Source organism: Cryptomeria japonica, chromosome 7 (assembly GCF_030272615.1).
Source record: "Cryptomeria japonica chromosome 7, Sugi_1.0, whole genome shotgun sequence".
Classification (NCBI taxonomy): domain Eukaryota; kingdom Viridiplantae; phylum Streptophyta; class Pinopsida; order Cupressales; family Cupressaceae; genus Cryptomeria; species Cryptomeria japonica.
The window spans coordinates 617,339,209-617,362,715 of NC_081411.1; positions in this window are offsets into that span (position 1 = coordinate 617,339,209).

A 23,507-nucleotide genomic window follows, 5' to 3' on the forward strand; every position below is an offset into this window, starting at 1 on the left:
ATTACACAATACTCCTACAATATCCAACATAAGATCATTATGCTTGACTTATGCAATACGAAGCAAAAGAACAATGAAACATTCATGGTGTTCTTACAACGATGGAGACATATGGTCTCAAGGTACCCACACGATGTACCCGAAAAGGAAAAGATGGAGATCTTTATAGACAATTTAAATAGTGAAATGAGTTATCAACTCAAACTACAATGTCTACCTACTTTTGCAAAGCTGGTCGAGAATGACATCCTGCAAGTAGAGGAAGCCTCCATCAAGAAAGGGACCTTGAGGTTCTCCAAAGAAGGTGTTAGTTCAACAAGCAATAACACCTATAACAATCAATATAATAACAACAACTCAGACAAGTCTAGATTTTGGACTAGAAACAAAAATGTTGTTAATTATGGTGTAGTTGATGCCAACAATGTAAAGTCTAAGCAACTAGTGCTAACTTTATCAGGTAACACACCATCCAACAATGATCAAAGAAGTGCCAATCAAGGCAGTAACAATTTATCAATGTACTACCAACCAAGGGAACAACAACAACAACAAAAACTATCAAGCCAACAACAACAACCAAGGGGGTAATGCTAACACATCACCTCCCCCATATTGAAGAACATATACACCATTGGGACAAACCCCAGAATCTGAATTTTGAGAACTACTAGCAAACAAGGTTATCACATTGCCAGTCATAAGCAATTTTGAACCCCAAGTCAATCCACCTTGGTGGAATGACTCGCATTATTGTGATTATCATCGAAACAAGGGGCATAGAACAAATGACTGCATGAGGTTGAAAAACCTAGTTCAAGATATGATAGACAAGGGAAACATGACGGTCGATGGTCATAAAACCAATGGTGATCATTTAGATTTCAAGAACCCTTTTCCTAATTATGACAAGGGAGGAGCATCAACGTCAAACAACAACAAAGGATCTCGCATCAATCACATATACGAAAACATCATAAATCATATACTAACATGTGAAAATCAAGTAAATATCATAAAGAACAAAGATAAACAAGAGCATGCACCGGTAAACGTGACAATGAGGGCTCAAAAATATGTCTTCAAGGGGAACACATCTAAAGCAACAACTATCCCCAAGACTCAATATAACATGGTCGACCAACTACAAAGGACACCCTCTCAGATATAAATACTTGAATTGCTCAAATTCTCACCAAAGCATAAGGATATCTTGGAGCAAGCTCTTGTAGAAACAATAGTTCTGAACGGTCTGGATATCAATCAGTTCCAAGCCATGGTGGCCCATATGACAGTGCCACATAACATATCCTTTTCATAACATGATGACATCTCCTTGAGTCATCTGTATAACACCCCGCTCAATATCGAAGTCCTAGTCTACAAACATTGGGTGAAAAGAGTGTTAATAGATGGAGGAGTTGGTCTCAATATATGTACCTTAAAGCTTATCCGTGCATTGGGGTTTTTTGAGCAAGCTATTGACCCTAAAAAGAAGATCACTATCAAAGCCTATGATGATGAAGAAAGGTCATCCGAAGGAAAAGTGGTACTACCCATTCAGATAGGACCTATGCAAAGAGACACATTGTGCCAAGTCTTGGACATAGACTTGACATACAACATACTATTGGGTCATCCTTGGATCCATGAAATGAAAGCACTACCTTCCACATACCATCAATGTCTCAAGTTCCCCTACAAGGGACAATAAATTTCAATATCAGCAGACACTAACCCCTTTCAGTACTGTGATGCTATGGGGCAACACAAGATGTTCTAATTCCACACAACAGGGAGGCCCAAGCTTCCTCATCATCCAAAAATCAAGAAAAACTCAAGTCGTTGTCCATGAAATTTGAGCAAAAGATGAAGATAAAGGACCAAAATACGGGGGAGTACTCTTTTGAACCCTTGTGTCTATCTAAGTTACCAATGTTGCCAAAATCTCACGAACAACCTTCCACATCAAGCCATCAAGAAAGACAACCCATCAAGAAGTTTGATGGTAAATTTATATAAATGGGCACACTGGCTGAAGACTCAAATGACAAGGACATTCTTAGATGGCTATACAAGGATGAGGAATAAATCAAAGTTGTTGCCCTAGAAGTGGTCGTTCCCACAGAACAGTATGGAAATGGTTTAGAATCATGCAACACATGGGATACAAAGGAAAAGGACCTATGGGAAAGTGTCAAGAGGGAGTCCTAGAACCCATACAACCTCATTCACAACTTGCAAAAGATAAAACAGGATTTGGGTATGGCTGGCATGTTCAACATGTGCAAAAGAAAGATCACCATCAAAAACCCCAATAGAGAAAAAAGATAACACATAACGACGACTCGTGGCAAGAGGTGCTACACCAAGAAACAAAAAAGACAAGAAAAGAACAAGAGCATGAAAAAAATGAGAAGTGATAAGAAGAACTCGCTATCCAAAGACAAGAGGCTTCTTAGAAAAAAGTACATCATGTACAAGCACCTAATCAAACCGAATGTGATCCACAACCTAAGGAGATTGCTACTCAAAGAAGGGAAACTTTGTATGAGAAAATCCAAAGAGTACAAATAAGTAAAAAACCTAAATTAGAACAAGCTACCAAACTTGTATCGATTATCAGTGACCTTTTCTCACCCTATAACATACATGTCAGACTCAGTGGAGTGACCTGGGACAACTATTTTGAAACAGATTCCATTGAGTATGAGTGGGACACTTATTCTAATATTACTGAGGATATTGAGGTGAATGCAATCCATGTATACACACCCATTCCTTATAAGGGACAACGCTCAAGCTCTAGATCATTTGAATTCGGCCCACAACATATCTATGAGGCTAGTGAGATTGAACAACTTCAATACGAAAGAGGCAATATCGACGCGAGTACCGTTGAAAACCTTGAGACTGTTATAGACCTTACCCATGCTACTGACAACTATGACAATATATCTATCATGACCCTCACAACAGCTGATCTTGACCCGCCAAATGACTCCCTACCTCTCATATATCCTGACCTTATAGAGTGGGAAGAACCTGAGCACAACTTACCAATATTCCAAAATGATGAGGCCATTATTCAATACCTCTGCTCTGTTAACCCAAAAACATGCTCCACCAGTGAACCATATAATGATATTTGTAATCAGGGGAGTGTCAAGTCTCTTAGTCGCAAAATGAATAAAATAAAAAATCGGTCTAATGGTGAAAACCATCTAATGGTAGTATTAGATCACAAAAAAGTAAAAACAAAGGATGCATCTAATGGTGAAAACCTCTTTGAGGCACCTGAAGATGGGAGACTTGAAACTCTTCCTGAACATTACCAGGAGAGATCACCAATCTTGATTGAGACAATTCAATCAATAAATATCAACACTGAAGCAGTAGCCAAAACCATACATCTGGCAGAATCACTAACGGAAAAAGAAAAACCCGACTTTGTCAAATTCTTCAAGGAGAAACAAATCAACTTTGCTTGATCTTATGCCAACATGCTAGGGATAGATCAAAATCTCATCATGCATCACTTGTCCATCGCTCCTGGAGCTAAACCTGTCAAACAGAAATTAAGAAAGATGAATCCACATGTAGCCATATTGGTAAAAGAAGAGCTGAAGAAGTTACTTGATGTAGGATTCATCCGACCCATCGATAATGCAGAATGTATTTCTAACATTGTGTCAGTATCTAAATTGGATAAAAGCATCAGGATTTGTACAGACTTCAAGGATCTCAACAAGGCTTGCCAGAAGGATGACTTTCCTTTACCAAGCATCGACACCATTGTTGATCTAATGGCAGGGCACACAATGCTATCCCTCATGGATGGTTTTTCTGGCTACAACTAAATCAAAATAGCTCAAAAAGATCAGGATAAAATTGCATTCACATGTCTGTGGGGTACATACTATTGGAACATCATGCCTTTTGGCTTGAAAAATGTTGGCACAACCTATCAAAAATCGATGACAACTATCTTCCATGACATGATGCATACTTTTATGGAGGATTATGTGGATGACTTGCTAGCCAAATCATTCACAAGAGTAGAACACCTGGACATCCTAGATAAAATATTTCAAAGACTAGAGCAATTCAATGTCAGATTGAATCCTAAAAAGTGTTTTTACAGAGTCACATCTGGAAAATTTTTGGCCTAAATTGTATCATAACAAGGCATCGAGGTGGACCCCGCAAAGGTTCAAGCTATCATGGAAATGCCACATCCTAGGAACATTGCTCAACTACAATCTCTTCAAGGCAAGCTACAATCTATCAAAAGGTTCATCGCTCAATTAGAAAACAAATGTCTCCCATTCAACCATAAACTTCATAAAAATGTACCTTTCAGATGGGAGGACAAGTGTGCAAAATCATTCCATCAGCTGAAGCAATATCTCATGAACCCACCTGTTTTAGTACCACCAATAGCGGGAAATCCAATCATCCTCTACATATCAGCAATAAAAGTGTCATTGGGGGCATTAATAGCACAAGAGGACTCAACAGGAAAGGACAAAGCCATGTATTACATTAGCAAGATGCTCAATGGATATGAACTCAATTACACTTTCATTGAAAAAGCTTGCTTAGCTATAGTGTTCACTTCCCAAATTTTTTGACACTATATATTATCTCATACTATCAAGCTAGTGGCAAAGATCGACCCACTATAATATCTACTCAGTAAAGCCGCTCTCACAAGGAGGTTGGAAAAATGGGTCATGATCCTAAGCGAGTTCGACATTCAGTACACAGAACGACGAGCTATCAAAGGACAAGCAATAGTAGATCAATATTGCACCAAAGAAATGGACCCTATACTTTGATGGATCTTATACACAACATGGATAAGGCGCCGACATCTTATTCACCACTCCAGAAGGACACACAATTTTGCGATCGTACAGATTGATGTTCCCATGAACCAATAATATCGCTGAGTATGAAGCTCTAGTGACAGGTATCAAAGTAGTTGTTGAATGGAAAATCACAGAATTGAAAGTCTATGGGGACTCTCAATTAGTTATCAATCAGATCAATGATGACTATCAGATGAAAGATGATAAGATGATGCCATACAAACACATGGTGGAGGATTTTAAGAAATACTTTCTACATATCACATTTGAACAGATTCCAAGGCTAAACAATAGAGCTGCTGATGCAATGGCCACTATTGCCTCACTTCTACAAATTACAGATAAACAAAATCACTATAAATTCCTAGTAGAGCAATTGTTTTCCCCTTCCTATGACAATTCAGAATCCCAAGTTATCTGTGCCCTAAACAATTCTGATTCACGCCTATATGGGGAGATCTATGCCAACCTCAAAGACAATACCCTCCCACCATACCTATCTCATAACCAAAAACAAAACTTTATTCGACAAGCAGCCCACTATACCTTAACTGCTGATACGCTTTATCATCGAGGTCTTGATGGTACTCTTCTTCGATGCCTCAATCGTAATGAATCTGACTCCGCCTTACATGAGCTTCACAAGGTATTTGTGGTATGCATTCAAGTGGTCCTACTCTTGCCAAGAAACTACTAAGGATCGGATATAATGTGCCTACAATGGAGAAAGAGTCCTATCAATATGCTCAGAAATTCCCTAAGTGCCAAATTCATGGTACCCTCATACATGCACAGGCACAAGAGTTGCAACCATTCACTACATCTTGGCCTTTCTGTCAATGGGGACTCGACCTGATGGGAAAGATTCATCCTTCCTCGTCAAATGGACACAAGTTCATCATCACGGCCACCGAGTACTTCACCAAATGGATTGGGGCAATTTCATTGACTACAGTGATCGACAAATAGATAGCTTCCTTCATTCTGAATTACCTCATCTGCCGGCACAACATTCCTAGTTCCATTATCATAGATAATGGAAGAGCTTTCAACAAACAAGATGTCAAAGAGCTTTGTGAGCGATTCCATAGCCAACATCGCTTTTTGAGACCTTATTATCTACAAGGGAATGTCCAAGTACAGGCCTTAAACAAGACAATCTTGAAAATATTCAAAAAGATAGTGAATGATGCTGGTAAAGATTGGCATGTCTAGCTTAATCCTGCACTTTGGGCCTACAAAACCATTATCCGCACGCCTATAGGAGCTACACCATACTCATTGGTGTATGGATCAGAAGCTATTCTACCTATTGAGGTAGAGATTTCGTCACTCTGGGTATCCTTGAAAGGCCTCATTCCAGATGAGGAATATCGAGTCAACAGGTTGCAAGAAATCAAGCTGCTAGATGAACATTTCCAATGTGCCTTTGATCATCTCAAGGCATATCAACAAAGAATGTGCAGAAGCTACAATCACAAAGTCATTCCACGAGAATTCAAAGTTGGTGACCTAGTCCTAAAGAAAAATTCTTAGAATCAACAAGATCGAGTAAAGAAAGGGAAATTTGAACCCAACTGGTTAGGACCCTTTTTTATCATATCAACTTATGGATCAAGAGCATATCAATTATCAACTTCAGAAGGGGACATGCTTGATGAGCCAACCAACAACATCCATATGAAGAAATTCTACACTTGAGTCATCCAATGCACGGATCAAGCAAAAAAGCAAAAAAATAAAAAAAAGTATCAAAAATCATCACTAGGGTGAAAGCCTGGCAAACAAGCGCTCTATGACACAAAAATAAAATAAAAATGAAAAAAAAATCAAAAAGTGCAATAAAAACAAGTGGTGAAAACCTGGCAATAGGCGCTATTTGTGAGAGAGTAACTCCTCTATCTATCAATACTTGTATCCTATCAATCTGATCTGATCCCATAGCCACCACAAAACGCTTATACACACAGTGTTATCCCAGACATACTTAGTGTAATCATTGTCCCTGATTATCTGAATCATATCCCACCATGGCTTGGTGATCAGTGTAAATATCTATATCGAAGTAGTATCAATGGAAAGGGGCAAAATCCTGACCTCGCTGGAGGCATTTCACCTTGAGGGTTTTAGACATCAGACCAAACACGTAGCAAGACTACAAGTATCAGAACAACCAATAGTAACCACAACAAAGAAAGAAGGCTAGACATCAAGGAATTGAACTGAACAAAAGATCTATTTGCAAGATGTTTTACTTGACATGAATACATTCCAATAGCATGCATGCTTACTTATGGTTGTTAATTTTTGGTTATCATATCTCCTAAGTGACTCAAGGATGTCTCAATGACTAGAGAAGCAAGGAAGGAATGTGATGTTTTCTTTGTCTTCTGTTTGGGAGTGAAGTCTTCTACTATGCAAATTTGTCATATGACGTGATCAGGTAACATATCACTGAAGACATTTCAGATTTTTATAGGACAAAGGTTAACTCTTGTGTGTTTTATGCAAGCAACACTCAGGTAATCTTGGTTCAAGTATACCTTGAAACTTGTGTCATCTTGCAATATCAAAATTCGTGTAAGTTATACTTGGGTCATTATGGTTTAATTAGACCATAATGCTTGTATCAACTTTCAACAAATCAAGGCTCAATGATGAAAATAAGGGAAGCACTCGCACTTTGATCAAAATAGATGGAAACATTTGGGAACGAGAATGCATTAATATCATTTCACATCATTATCATATTAATCTGGCATTAGGTTGCACATCATTATCATGTTAATATTGCATTTAGATGCATTGACATTATCATTTTAAAATTGCATTTGATTGCATTATTATTTTCACATCACATTATACATTTCATTTTCAAGATACATCTCACAAGATACATCTCATTTTCAAGATACATCTCATCATCATCATCATCTAGTGACATTCATCATTGCATCCCTCGCATGTATATCTATCGCATCATCATGGAATCTTTCTTCACTTTCATATCTTCTTCATTCATCCAACTCTCATCTATCATGCCTTATACATGATGTATCTTTCCTTAAAATAGAGGTTTTGATTAGGTCTTATACAGGATATATCGTTCCTAAAACCAGACGTTTTGATCATCTTTGTCTTATACAAGAGGTGTCATTCCTGAAACCAGACTTGATCTCAATATTATCAATTCTATCAATCCATTTCATCTTATCCATTCTATCATGTCTTATACAGTATGTATCTTTCTTGAAACCAGACATTTTGATCAGGTCTTATACAGGATATATCATTCCTGAAACCAAACGTTTGGACCATCTTTGTCTTATACAGGAGGTGTCATTCCTGAAACCAGACTTAATCTCAATCTGATCAATCTTATCAATCCAATCAATTTGATCAATCTTATCAAACCCATGCATGTCATCAACTATCCACTCTTCTATCTTTCAAATAGATTTATTCTTCTTTCAAGAGATCATTCATGCCTTTAGTGCACGAATGATCTCCCAAGGGGGCATTATCATATCGAATCTCCATATCAGTTTCATATCGACACCAGCTTCATATCAAATTAAATCTTTATATTTGGGGAATCATATTGAATCTCGACATCAATTTCATATCAGTCTCATATCCAATCAACTCTTCATATCTGGGGCATCATATCGACAATTTTGACGGTAGCATTACCATATTGAATCTCCATATCAATCTCATATAAGCTTCATATCAACAAAATCAATCAATGCTTCATATCAAAATCAACTTTTCATATCTAGAGAATCATATCGACAACTTTGGTGACAACATCATATCAAAAAAATTTGGTGACAAATTGAGCGTTTTCTTTGAATCAACATGTGGTCACACGTTAACTCAAAGAGGGGCAAAATGTAGACACCTAAAAGTTGTACAATAAATTAAGTGAATTTTAGTCATTTAATTATCCCTAATTCTTCCAATTAATTAAATTAATATCCCTATTCTTCTAATTAGCCTATTAATTAGATTAAAGATTTGATTAAATCTATCTCCTCTAGCCTAACCTATTAATTAAACTAAGGGTTGATTAAGTACCCTTAGCCATTTAATTGAATAAATCTTATTTATTTAATTAAAATCCCCTTTTCCCCTTTTTGATTAAATTCACATTTAATTAAAATCCCTTTTGCATTTAAATAAATCAAAATTTATTTAAAAATCCCCCCACTTGTAAAATCCTACAAATGCAAGTTGCATCCCCTTTTTGGCTAAATTAAATCATTTTAATTTACCAAAATTACCTATTTTCCCCCACCCACTTGAAAAATCCTTTATTCCCCTAATCATTCTTCTAGAAGCCATCTAATCCTATCCTAATCATGTCCTATCCCTAAATTGGGGGTGTCATTTCTCCAAATTTGGGGAAAGTCTTCAAAATGTGTTGAAGACTCTACCTTATTCAACAAGATAACTTGTTGAGTTCCCAAAAATTTTAAGAGCCTTACAAATTAGCCCCAAAAGTCTTCTAAGGAATTTAATGCCTCTTACAAGCCCACACCCCTTATCCATGATGGTTGTCCCTTAACCATTTACCCATGTTTCACAAGAGTTTACCTCTTGGGTAATAGCATGCCTCCCTGGTTAGTGAAATTATCCATGATGTCACTCCTTGAGGTTATCCCTGATTGCTTTATTAGCATCTAATGCTTGTTTAGCATCCCCTCAAGCCCTCTCAAGGTGACATTTGTCAACTTGGTATTGGATTGAATCTATCCCATGGATTAATAACTTTCATTCCTTGCCCTTATTGAGATTACTTAATCTCAACCATCCATTTATCTATTTTCCCTATGGATAAAGCCCATTCCTTCTTCAATTCATCATCTTTTGTGCATCAAAATTATAATCACATTACAGGTTAAGGAGCTCTCTTTGTCATCGCCAAGCATCAACATCATCCTCAAGCATCCATAGCACATAGTTTAGCTTCATTTGATTTCATTTTAATCTTCCATCCTAACTTAATTTCACTTCTTTAATAACTTTTGCATTCTCATCTTAGTTTAATTAACTCACATAGCATGCTTAGATTTCAATTTGGAATATACTTTACCTCCTAATCACCTGGCTTGCATCCTTCATCTTCATCTTCATCTCTTAGCACTCACTAGAATCCTAGTTGCATCCATTTCGATTCTAGTAGCATATTTCATATAACTCGTTCTCAAGGTTGTTATCTTGAGGATCAAGTGCTCTTCCAAGTGAGGGCACCTTGAATCTTAGAAATATTTAGAGATAGAGGACAATGAGGCAATTTTAGAGTTTTTAATATATTCATGTGTTTTGATTTATAACATCTAATGCAATGCTTCATTGGTGTGTTTGAAGTGTTTTCCCTCTTGCGGGTGGAAGACCACATTACCAGCATATAGCTAGGACCGCCCCTATAGATTTGATATATCTAGTGATTGTTCTTGTCATTACTGAATTGAGGAGTTGACCGATGACCGCGATACAACTCCAACTGTCACTGATAGTTATGAATCAAGGTACATTGGTTTCTATGGGGAATTGAACTTGGATCTCCATAATGAAAACCCAATATTTAAACCAATTACGCTCAACCCCTTGGACCTTTCTATAAAATTTACATTTATTTTTAGTATTATATGTCTACTTTAATTATTTTCATTCTAAGATAATAAAAAAAAGACATATACTATTTTAGTATACATACATATATGTATGAATATATGTACATATACATGTATACATATATATGCACATAATTATATACATATGTACATGCACATCATATCTAATCAAGTGTGCAGATGTAGATTCTACTACAAGGATTTAATTGGCAATACTTTATTTAAGAAAAAATATTGTGCATTGTCTCCATCCTACTTGATCTCAAGATTTGAGATAGCCTTGTGTGGTTCAGTATGTAATGCTCTTCTTGTCTACTTCTCTATATTTCATACTTCTTTATGGGGATTTAGTTGTATATTGTGGATTGTATCTCTTGCAGTTGGATGGGGAATCATTTTGTGGTGTTTGATCTTGCATTGGACTCTTAATTGGTGCAGTATATGTGATTTTTAGTGTTATCTTTTATCATTCTTAGATATATGTCTCATGATCATTCTAGACCAATGATGCGATTTAATTGCTCCATGGTGATTTGATTATGTTGTTTCATTGAGATTCATGCCTTCTTCTTGTGCCTAGTTGTGAGAACCATTACATGATTGACTTGGGTACTTCACCCATTAGGTTATTGATGTGGTGCAGTCTAGACTTCTTGTTCCATGATGATTGAGATAGACCTATGACACATTTTGATATTATATGTGAAATATGGATTTGAGTAATGATTAGAATGAGATAAATGATGTTAACTAGATTAGTGGATTAAAGGTAATGAACCACATTTTGTTTATTTTGATTTGATGAGATATCATGTTACTAACGATAATATTTTGATTACACACACACACATATATATATATGTGTATATGTGTATATGTATATCTATATATGAATATCTATATATGTATATGTATATGTATATGTATATGTATATACATGGATATACATGTATGCTTGACGTGTGAATCTTCTAGTGATTACAAGTATAGGGCATTGACTCCACCTGGCTCCATAGGTATGAACATGCCTGCATATCCGATAGTGGTTAACAAGAGATAGTACACTGGCCAATTATCCTGAGCTAAAACTTCTGCCCCTTGATTAGTGATGCAGGAGCATCCTCGGTTTATAGCAATCTTGCATCAACCAAAAACATTTTCCTTTTTGTTTTGCTTTTTGTTTGCAATTTTAGTTTTCCTTTCTATGTGTCCGGGTTTTGGCTCACTGGATCCCATGGAGTTGGATTCTACTTGAAGACTTGATCATTTTTCTTGCTTCCAGACCGCATCGTATTTGGATCATTTTCTGGCAAGATATCGCTATCAGTTTCCTTGACAGTTTCTTGCTACCGGTTGGTAGTTCTTGTTACCGGTTGCCTGGACCTATTTTGGTGATCTACTGGAACCCCTTCCGAAGCTTGCGGAGCCTTGGATGTTGATTTTGATATTCCTTGGCATGTTGTCAACCTTTTCCTGAGATCTTTGTTTAATCCTTTAGATTTTTCAGAGGAAACTCTTTGTGGAGGCCGACCTTGTTATTTTACACATTAGGTCTTGTTCTTCAGGTTTTGATCCCTTTTGGGCCGACTGGATCATTTGGATCGATATATATAATTGTAATTGCACATTAGAATGTAATCAATTAGAGAATAGAGTAGCTACATTGTGTGTAGAAGATAGATCTCCATATTCAAGATCTCGTTTGTGACCTATTCTGTATATTCTACCAGGCTTGTGAGTCGGTATGTTGTAACCCGATTGTTACCGATTGGATGTAATCAATTTTTCATGCAATAAATCAATCTGTTTTGCATTGCCTCCATAATATATTTGTGTTTTCATTGTGTTTACTCTTGTCGACTGATTTGGATTGATCTCTTTGAGGTCCCTCCTCATCGGTGACTTCTTGAAGTGGTATCAAAGCAACATTTCGTTCTGGAGGTTGTGTGTCCTGAAATTTTGTTGTAGGGTGGAAAATTGCGGATCTGACCTGCAACTACAAAGGACTAGAGTGAATGATGGCACGAAGAGTAGATAGGAATGGTGGAGCACGTGGGAATGCATACCTTGCTATGATGGAGATGTTGTGAGGTATAATAGCTTGGTTGGAAGCCGTGGAAACAACCCAGAGAAGAGGCCAACATATAGAAGATGTAAGTGAAGATGAATGAGAAGAAGTCCCGATAGAACAAAAGAGAGGAAGGTGAAATATGTCTGTACTTGGTTGAAAGGTCATGCATATCTTTGGTGGTAGCATTTGCATGTTGATAGACAGAGAAGAGGTATAGAGAATATTAAGACAAGGGATCAAATGATTGCTAAGTTGAAATCGAAGATTATGCCAGCTGATTATCAAGTGAATCTATTTCAGAAGTTGCAAAATTTGAGACAAAAGGAATCTAGTGTGAAGGAGTACACCGAAGCATTTTACAAGTTGAATATTTGATCCAGACATGTTGATGATGAAGTTGAACAAGTTGCAAGATATTTGAATGGATTGCGGATGTTTATACAAGATGAACTCAATTTGATCAAATTGGAGAGTGTTGAATAGGCTTACCAGTATGCCCTAAAGGTAGAAGAGAAGTTAAATAAAAGACATGAGCAGAGGCAGAGAGGCAGAGATGGAAGGTTTACCAAAGGAAGTCTTCAAGGAGGAAGAGGATATATCGAAGGAAGAGGAACTAGTATAAATCAGAGCAAGGACAAGGAAGTGAACAAAGAAGGTAATTCATACCGAAAGGATGATATAAATTTTTACCAGAGGAGAGAACCAGATGGTTACCAAAATGAGAATTTTGGAAGACAAGACAAGAGGACATTTAGAGGAACCTACTTTAAGTGTGGAGGAGAACGACATCATATATTCGAGTGTAAGAAAACATAAACTATTAGAAGAGCAGCAATGGTGGAAGAAAACCCCACTGGATCAAACAATAAACTGGAAGACTGAGAACTGTTAGTGATCAAGAGAGCTTTGTGTCATACCAGAGGAGATGAAGAGCCCTTGCAGAGGAAGAATCTGTTCAAGACAGGATTTAAGGTATCTAGTAAGTGTTGTAAAGTTGCTATTGATAGTGGTAGTTCAGATATTGGAGAGATTGAAACACCCTAGGCCTTATACTATAGCATGGATTCAAGATGAACATAAGTTGTTAGTAACTGAGAAATGTTTGGTGAAAATGAGAAGTTGGGAATTATCATGATGAAGTCTTGTGTGATATTATGCATATGGATATTTGTCACCTTTTGTTGGGTAGACCTTGGCAGTTTGATAGACAGACAATGCATGATGCTAGGAAGAATATATACACTATTGTGGCCAATGGGATGAAGAAAACCTTATTACCCTTCGAGGAACCTTTCAAGAATGAAGTCTGTAGAAATCCTAGAATCTGTTTGGTAGATGGAAGGAAATTTCTAGATGGATTGAGACATGAGAATGTGTGTTTTGCCTTAATTCCTAAGAAGACTGAGAAACCAAAACCAGAAGGAGAACACCCCGAAGAGATAAAAGATTTGCTGATAGAATATGAGGACATCATTTCAGATAATGTACCTAATGGATTGGCACCTGTGAGAAGTATTAGTTATTGCATGCACTTGGTTCCCGGAGCTAGTTTTCCTAACAAAGCTGCACATCAGTTGACACCAACAAAGAATGAAGAACTAAATAAACAAGTGTAGGAGTTGTTGAACAAAGGTTTGATCAAGGAAAGTCTGAGCCCTTGTACAGTACTAGCATTATTAGCACCTAAGAAGAATAGAGAGTGGAGAATGTGTACTGATTCCAGAGCAATAAACAAGATCACAGTGAAATACCAGGTTATTTTGCCTAGGATGGATGACATAATGGACTATTTGAGTGGATAAAAATACTTTACAAAGATGGATTTGAAGAGTGGATATCATCGGATCAAGATCAGAGAAGGTGATGAGTGGAAGACAACATTTAAGACAAATGAAAGATTGTATGAATGATTGGTGATGCCTTTTGGATTGACTAATGCACTGAGTACTTTCATGAGGCTGATGAATGAGGTATTGAAGAAATTATTGGGTAAGTTTATTATTGTGTATTTGGATGACATTCTGATTTTCAGTATGACAAAAGAGGAGCATTTGTTGCAGTTAAGACAAGTTTTGCAGAGGTTGAGAGAAGAGAAGTTGTTGATTAATATCAAAAAGTGTACTTTCATGAAGGATGAGTTAGTTTATTTGGGATTTGTGATATATGAGGATGGTTTGAAGATGGACCCCGAGAAAGTGAAGGCAATTCTTGAATGGCCCACACCGAAAAGCATTGTAGAGGTAAGATTATTTCATGGATTGGCTAGTTTTTACTGGAAGTTTATCATAAATTTTAGTTTAGTTTGTAACCCTATGAATGAGACCATGAGAGGAGATAGGAAGGAATTCAAGTGGACCACAGGAGCAATCAAGATTTTTGAGTTGTTCAAGCAGAAAGCGATCAAGCAACCTGTGTTAGCTTTACCGGATTTCAATAAAGTATTTCAAGTGGATTGTGATTCAAGTGGAACAATAATAGGAGCAGTCTTGAGTCAAGATAGGAGAGAAACAACTTATTTCAGTGAGAAATTGAATGATTCCTGAAGGAGATATTCAGTGTATGATCAGGAGTTTTATGTCATGGTTCAAGCCTTGGAAAAGTGGAGACATTACTTGTTACCTAAGGAGTTTATGTTGTATATAGATCATCAAGCTTTGCAGTATTTGAATAGTCAGAGTAAGTTGAATCAGAGACATATGAGATGGGTAGAATTCTTACAGGGTTACACCTTTGTGTTCCAGCATAGAAGTGGGAAATATTAAAAAGTTGCTAATGCATTGAGTCAGAGAAGGAATTTGCTGACAAAGATGAGAGTAACAGTATTAGGATTTGAAGATTTGAAGACCTTGTATGATGATAACCTGAATTTTGTAGAACCTTGGAAAGCATGTAGAGAACTGGTTATGGTAGATAGAAGCAAGTGGTTGGAAAACTTCATTCAGGATGGTATTTTATTTAGAGGAGTTTGGTTGTGCATACCTAAGATTTATATGAGGGAGAATCTGATAAAGGAGAAACACAGTGGAGGACTAGCTGGACATTTTAGCATTGACAAAACAGTAGCATTGGTGAGTGAGTAATACTTTTGGCCCCAAATTCATAAGGATGTTAAGAGATATGTGTAGAGTTGTAGAGTCTGTCAAGTTGAAAATGGTAGTAATCAGAATGTGGGATTGTATAAACCTTTGACAGTACTGGTAACACTTTGGGAGGATATAAGCATGGATTTTGCACTTGGATTGCCTAAGACACAAAGAGGGAATGATTCTATATTTGTCGCAGTGGATAGATACTCTAATATGGCTCATTTCATACCTTGTAAGAAGACATCAGATGCATTGCATGTAGAAGATCTATTTTTAAAGGAAGAAGATGTAGACAGATTTGAAGTTCAGTTCTACTTTTCATCCAAAGACTGATGGATAGAAAGAAGTTGTTAACCGAAGTTTGGGAAACTTGTTGAGATGTTTAGTGGGAGATAAAACTGGAAGTTGGGATTTGATCCTTGCACAAGCAGAGTTCGCCTAGAACAATTCAGTGAATAGAAGTACCGGATGAACACCTTTTGAGATTGTTACTGAAGTGCATCCTAGAGGTATATCAGAATTGAGAAATATTAGCAGTGAAGACCGGAAAAGTTCAAAAGAATAAGAGTTTGCAAATCACATGGTAACATTACATATTCAGGTTAAGCAGCATTTGGAAGACATGAACAACAAGTATAAGGAGAAGGCAGATGAGAAGAGGAGACATATGAATTTGAAGCTGGATATGAAGTGATGGTATATATGAGAAAAGAAATATTCCCGAATGGAACTTATAACAAGTTGCAGATGAAGAAGTTTGTACCTTGCAGGATTTTGAGGAAGTTCAGTTCTTGAAATGCACATGAAGTGGAGTTACCGGACAGTCTAAGTATTTCACATTTGTTTAACATTGCAGATCCTCATGAGTATCATGAACCAGAATCGGTGAAGATAGTATTGCAAATATGGAGAAACAGTTGTCTCGGAAGGAACCTGATCAAATTGAAGAGATTTTAGACAGTAGGATTGGGCGTAGTACCTGTAGCAGTCAGTATAAGGAATATCTCTTGAAGTGGAAGGACATACCAGTTGAAGATTCATCCTGAACTTCTCAAATAGAGGAAGACTGCCTTGGTTTCCCTCTAACCCCAGCAAAGTGAGAGGCTTAATTTTTCAATAACCTTAGATGTCTAATGTAGGAGCATCCCCGGTTCATAGCAATCTTGCATCAACCAAAAAAAATTTCCTTTCTATTTGCATTTTCAGTTTTCCTTTCTATATGTCCCGGTTTTGGCTCACTGGATCCTATGGATTTGGATTCTACTTGAAGACTTGATCATCTTTCTTGCTTCCATACCGCATCATATTTGGATCATTTTTCGGCAAGATATCGCTATCATTTTTCTTGACAGATTCCTGTTACCGATTGGTAGTTCTTGTTACCAGTTGCTTGGACCTATTTTGGTGATCAACCGAAACCCCTTTTGAAGCTTGTGGAGCCTTGGGCATTGATTTTGATATTGCTTGGCATGTGGCCAACCTTTTCCCACGATCTTCATTTCATCCTTTTTATTTTCCGAAGGAATCTCTTGGCGGAGGCCAACCTTGTTATTTTACACGTTAGATCTTGTTCTTTGGGTTTTGATATTTTTTGGGCTGAATGGATCCTTTAGATCGATATATATATATATAATTATAATTGCGCATTAGAATGTAATCAATCAAAGAATCAAGTAGCTAGATTGTGCATAGAAGATAGATCTCAAGATTCAAGGTCTCGGTTGTGACCTATTCTGTATGTTCTACCAGGCCTATGAGTCGATATGTTGTAACCTGATTGTTATCGGTTGGATGTAATCAATTTTCATGCAATAAAAAATCTCTTCTACATTGCCTCCATCATATCTTTGTGTTTCCATTGTGTTTACTCTTATTGACCGGTTCAGATTGATCTCTTTGAGGTCCCTCCTCACCGGTGACTACTTCAAGTATTAGAGCAAAGTTTAGTTCTAGAGGTTGTGTGTCCTGAAATTTTGTTGTAGGGTGGCGGATTGCGAATCTGACCTATAGTTGTAGAGTACGAGAGTGAACGATGGCGTGAAGAGGAGCTAGGAATGGTGGAGCACGTGGGAATGCAGACCTTGTTGTGATGGAGATGTTGCGAGGTATAGTAGCCTGGTTGGAATCCATGGATATAGCTCAAAGAAGAGGCTGACATATTGAAGATGTAAGTGAAGATGAAGGAGAAGAAGACCCGACAAAACAAGATAACCTACCAGAGGTTGATCCGAAAGATGAAAGGTTTTTGAGGGTTTTGAGTAGGGCAAATACTAGACCTTATTTTACCACACCAGAATATGATGGGAAGTTAGATTCAGATGAATTGATGGATTAGATCTTAGAGGTGGAGAAGTATTTTGATTTTGAAAACACTATAGAAGAGAGGAAGGTGAAATATACTTGTACCCGATTGAAAGGTCATGCATCTCTTTGGTGGGAGCATTTGCAAGTTGATAACAGAAGATTAAGACATGGGATCAGATGATTGCTTAGTTGAAATTGAAGTTGATGCTACCTGATTATCAAGTGAATCTATTCCAGAAGTTGCACAATTTGAGATAGAAGGAATCTAGTGTGAAGGAGTACACAGAAGTATTTTACAAGCTGAATATCAGATCCAGACATGTTGATGATGAAGTTGAACAAGTTGCAAGATATTTGAATGGATTGCGTATGTCTATACAAGATGAACTCAGTTTGATCAAATTGGAGAGTGTTGAAGAGGCTTACTAGTATGCCCTAAAGGCAGAAGAGAAGTTAAATAAAAGACATGAGCAGAGGCAGATAGGGAGGGGTGGAAGGTTTACCCTTGAAGAGGATATACTCGAGGAAGAGGAACTAGTACAAATCAGGGCAAGGACAAGGAAGTGAACAAAGAAGGTAATTTATACTGGAAGGATGATAGAAATTTATACCGGAGGAGAGAACCAGATGGTTACCAAAATGAGAATTTTGGAAGACAAGATAAGATGAAATTTAGAGGAACCTTCTTTAAGTGTGGAGGAGAAGGAAATCGTGCATTCGAGTGTAAGAAGACAAAAACTACTGGAAGAGAAGCAGTGGTGGAATAAAACCCCACCGGATCAGATAATAAACCGAAAGATGGAGTATTGTTGGTGATGAGGAGAGATTTGTGTCATACCAGAGGAGATGAAGAGCCCTTGCAGAGGAAGAATATGTTCAACACCATATGTAAGGTATCTGGTAAGTGTTGTAAAGTTGTTATTGATAGTGGTAGTTCAGATAATCTTGTTTCAGAAGAAATGGTGAATACATTGAAATTGGAGAGATTGAAACACCCTAAGCCTTATCAGATAGCATGGATTCGGGATGAACATAGATTGTTAGTAAGTGAACAATGTTTGGTGAAATTAAAAATTGGGAATTATCATGATGAAGTCTTGTGTGATATTATGCCTATGGACAATTGTCATCTTTTGTTGGGTAGACCTTGATAGTTTGATAGACATACAGTACATGATGTGAGAAAGAATCTGTTTGGTAGATGGAAGGAAATTATTGGATGGATTGAGACATGAGAATGTGTGTTTTGCCTTAATTCCTAAGAAGACTAAGAAACCGGAATCAGAAGGAGAGCACACGGAAGTGATAAAAGATTTGCTGACATAATATGAGGACATCATTTCAAATAATGTACCTGATGGCTTGCCACCTCTGAGAAGTATTATTCATTCCATAGACTTGGTTCCCGGAGCTAGTTTGCCTAACAAAGTTGCACATCGGTTGACACCGATAGAGAATGAAGAGCTGAATAGACAAGTGCAAGAGCTATTGAAGAAAGGTTTGATCAGGGAAAGTCTGAGCCCTTGTGTAGTACCAACATTATTGGCACCTAAGAAGAATGAAGAGTGGAGAATGTGTACTGATTCTAGAGAAATAAACAAGATCACAGTGAAATATCGGTTTCCTTTACCTAGGATGAATGACATAATGGACTGTTTGAGTGGAGAAAAATACTTTACAAAGATAGATTTGAAGAGTGGATATCATCAGATTAGGATCAAAGAAGGTGATGAGTGGAGGAAAACATTTAAGACAAATGAAGGACTGTATGAATGGTTGGTGATGCCTTTTGGATTGACTAATGCATCGAGTACTTTCATGAGGTTGATAAATGAGGTATTGAAGAAATTTCTAGGTAAGTTTGTTATTGTGTATTTGGATGACATTATGATTTTCAGTAGGACAAAAGATGAGCATTTGTTGCAGTTAAGACAAGTTTTATAGAGGTTGAGAGAATAGAATTTGCTAATCAATATCAAAAAGTGTACTTTCATGAAGGATGAGTTAGTCTATTTGGGATTGGTGATATTTGAGTATGGTTTGAAGATGGACCCTAAGAAAGTGAAAGCAATTTTTGAATGGCCTACATTGAAAAGCATTGGAGAGGTAAGATCATTTCATGTATTGGCTAGTTTTTACCAGAAGTTTATCATAAATTTTAGTTTAGTTTGTAACCATATGAATGAGACCATGAGAGGAGATCAGAAGGAATTCAAGTGGACCACCTGAGCAAACAAAAGTTTTGAACTGTTGAAGCAGAAAGTGACTGAACAACCTATGTTAGATTTTCTGGATTTCAATAAAGTATTTCAAGTGGATTGTGATGCAAGTCAAACAACAATAGGAGCAGTCTTGAGTTAGGAAGGGAGAGCAGTAGCTTATTTTAGTGAGAAATTGAATGATGCCTAGAGGAGATATTCAGTGTATGATCAGGAGGTTTATGCCATAGTTCAAGCCTTGAAAAAGTGGAGATATTACTTGTTGCCTAAGGAGTTTGTGTTTTATACAAATCATCAAGCTTTGCAGTATTTGAATAGTTAGAGTAAGTTGAATCAGAGACCTATGAGATGGGTAAAATTCTTGTAGAGTTACACCTTTGTGTTGAAGCATAAAAGTGGGAAATATAACAAAGTTGTTGATGCATTGAGTCGAAGAAGGAATTTGCTGACAGAGATGAGAGTGACAATATTGGGATTTGAAGATTTGAATACCTTGTATAATGATGACCCAAATTTCACAGAACCTTGGAAAGCATGTAGTGAACTAGTTATGGTAGATAGAAGCAGGTGGTTGGATTACTTTATTCATGATGGGATGTTATTAGAGGAGTTCAATTGTGCATACCTAAGAGTTCTATGAGGGAGAATCTAATAAAGGAGAAACACAGTGGAGGACTAGCTGGACATTTTGGTATTGACAAAATAGTAGCATTGGTGAGTGAGTAGTACTTTTGGCCCCAAATTCATAAGGATGTTAAGAGATATGTCCAGAGTTGTAGAGTTTGTCAAGTTGCAAAAGGTAGTAGTCAAAATGTGGGATTGTATAAACCTTTGACAGTATTGGTAAGACCTTGGGAGGATATAAGCATGGATTTTGTACTTGGATTGCCGAAGACACTGAGAGGGAATGATTTTATATTTGTGGTAGTGGATAGATTCTTGAAGATGGCTCATTTCATACATTGTAAGAAGACAGAGACATTAAGTTTATTAGCTATTTTTGGAGAACACTTTGGTAGAAGATGAAGACAGATTTGAATTTTTGTTCTACTTTTCATCCACGGACTGATGGATAGACAAAATTTGTTAATCGGAGTTTGGGAAACTTGTTGAGATGTTTAGTGGGAGAGAAAACTAGAAGTTGGGATTTGATCCTTGCACAAGAAGAGTTTGCCTACAACACAACGAATAGAAGTACCAGACAAACACCTTTTGATATTTTTACTAGAGTGCATCCTATAGGTATATCAGAATTGAGAAAGATTAGTAGTGAAGACCAGAGAAGTTCAGAAGCAGAATACTTTGCAGATCACATGGCAACATTGTATATTCAGGTTAAGCAACATATGGAAGACATGAACAACAAGTATAAGGAGAAGGGAGATGTGAAGAGAAGACATAAGGAATTTGAAGTTGGCGATGAAGTGATGGTATATTTGAGAAAAGAGAGATTCCTGGTTGGAACTTATAAAAAGTTGCAGATGAAGAAATTTGGACACCTAAGTATTTCACATGTGTTTAACATTTCTGATCTTCACGAGTATCATGAACCAAAATTCAGTGAAGACAATATTGCAGAATTGGAGAAACAGTTGCCCTGGAAGGAAGCGGATCTGATTGAAGAGATTTTGGACAGTAGGATTGGGCATAATTCCCAGAGCAGTCAGTATAAGTAATATCTCATGAAGTGGAAGGACATACCAGTTGAAGATTCATCTTAGATTTCTCAAGGAGAAGTAGACCGCCTTGGTTTCCCTTTGACCCCGGTAAAGTGAGAGGCTCAATTTTTGAATAATCCCATATGTCTGATGCAGAAGCATCCCTGGTTCATAGCAATCTTGCATAAACCAAAAACATTTTTCTTTTTGTTTTGCTTTTTGTTTGCAGTTTTAGTTATCCTTTCTGTGAGTTTCGGTTTTGTTTCACCAGATCCTATGGAGTTGGATTCTACTTGAAGACTTGATCATCTTTCTTGCTTCCAGATTGCATCCCATTTGGATCATTTTCTGGCAAGATATCATTGTCGGTTTCCTTGATAGTTTCTTGTTACCGGTTCGTAGTTCTTGTTACCAGTTGCTTGGACCTATTTTGGTGATCTACCAGAACCCCTTCTGAAGCTTGCAGAGCCTTGAGCATTGATTCTAATATTCCTTTGCATTTGGCTGACTTTTTCCCATGATCTTTGTTTCATCCTTTGGATTTTTTAGAGGAATCTCTTGGCGGAGGCCGACCTTGTTATTTTACACGTTTAGTCTTGTTCTTCAGGTTTTGATCCCTTTTGGGTCGACTGGATCCTTTGGATTGATATATAATTGTAGTTGTGCTTCAGAAAGTAATCAATTAGAGAATCAAGTAGCTAGACTGTGCGTAGAAGATAGATCTCAAGATTCAAGGTCTCGGTTGTGAACTATTTTGTATGTTCTACCAGGCTTGTGAGCCAGTATGTTGTAACCCAGTTGTTACTAGTTGGATGTAATCAATTTTCATGCAATAAAATAATATGTTGTGCATTGCCTCCATCATATATTTGTGTTTTCGTTGCGTTTACTCTTGTTGACCAGTTCGGATTGGTATCTTTGAGGTCCCTCCTCATCGATGACTGCTTCAAGTGGTATCAGAGCGAAGTTTTATTCTGGAGGTTGCACGTACTGAAATTTTGTTGTAGGGTAGCAAATTGCGGATCCAACTTGTAGTTGTAGAGGACTAGCGTGAACGATGGTGTGAAGATGAGCTAGGAATGGTGGAGCACATGGGAATGCAAACCCTATTGTGACGGAGGTGTTGCGAGGTATAGCAGCCTGGTTGGAAGCCATGGAGACAACCCAGAGAAGAGGCTGACATATTGAAGATTTAAGTGAAGATGAAGGAGAAGAAGCCCCGACAAAACAAGCTAACCTACCAGCGGTTGATCCAAATGAGGAAAGGTTTTTGAGGGTTTTGAGTAGGGCGAATACTAGACGTCATTTTACCCCACCTGAAAATGATGGGAAGTTATATTCGGATGAATTGATGGATTGGATCTCAGAGATGGAGAAGTATTTTGATTTTGAAAACACTACAAAAGAGAGGAAGGTGAAATAAGCCTATACCCGGTTGAAAGGTCATGCATCTCTTTGGTGGGAGCATTTACAAGTTGATAGATAAAGAAGAGGTAAAGAGAAGATTAAAGCATGGGATCAGATGATTGCTAAGTTGAAATCAAAGTTTATGCCAGCTGATTATCAAGTGAATTTGTTCTAGAAGTTTTAGAATTTGAGACAGAAGGAATCTAGTGTGAAGGAGTACACTAAAGTATTTTACAAGGTGAATATCAG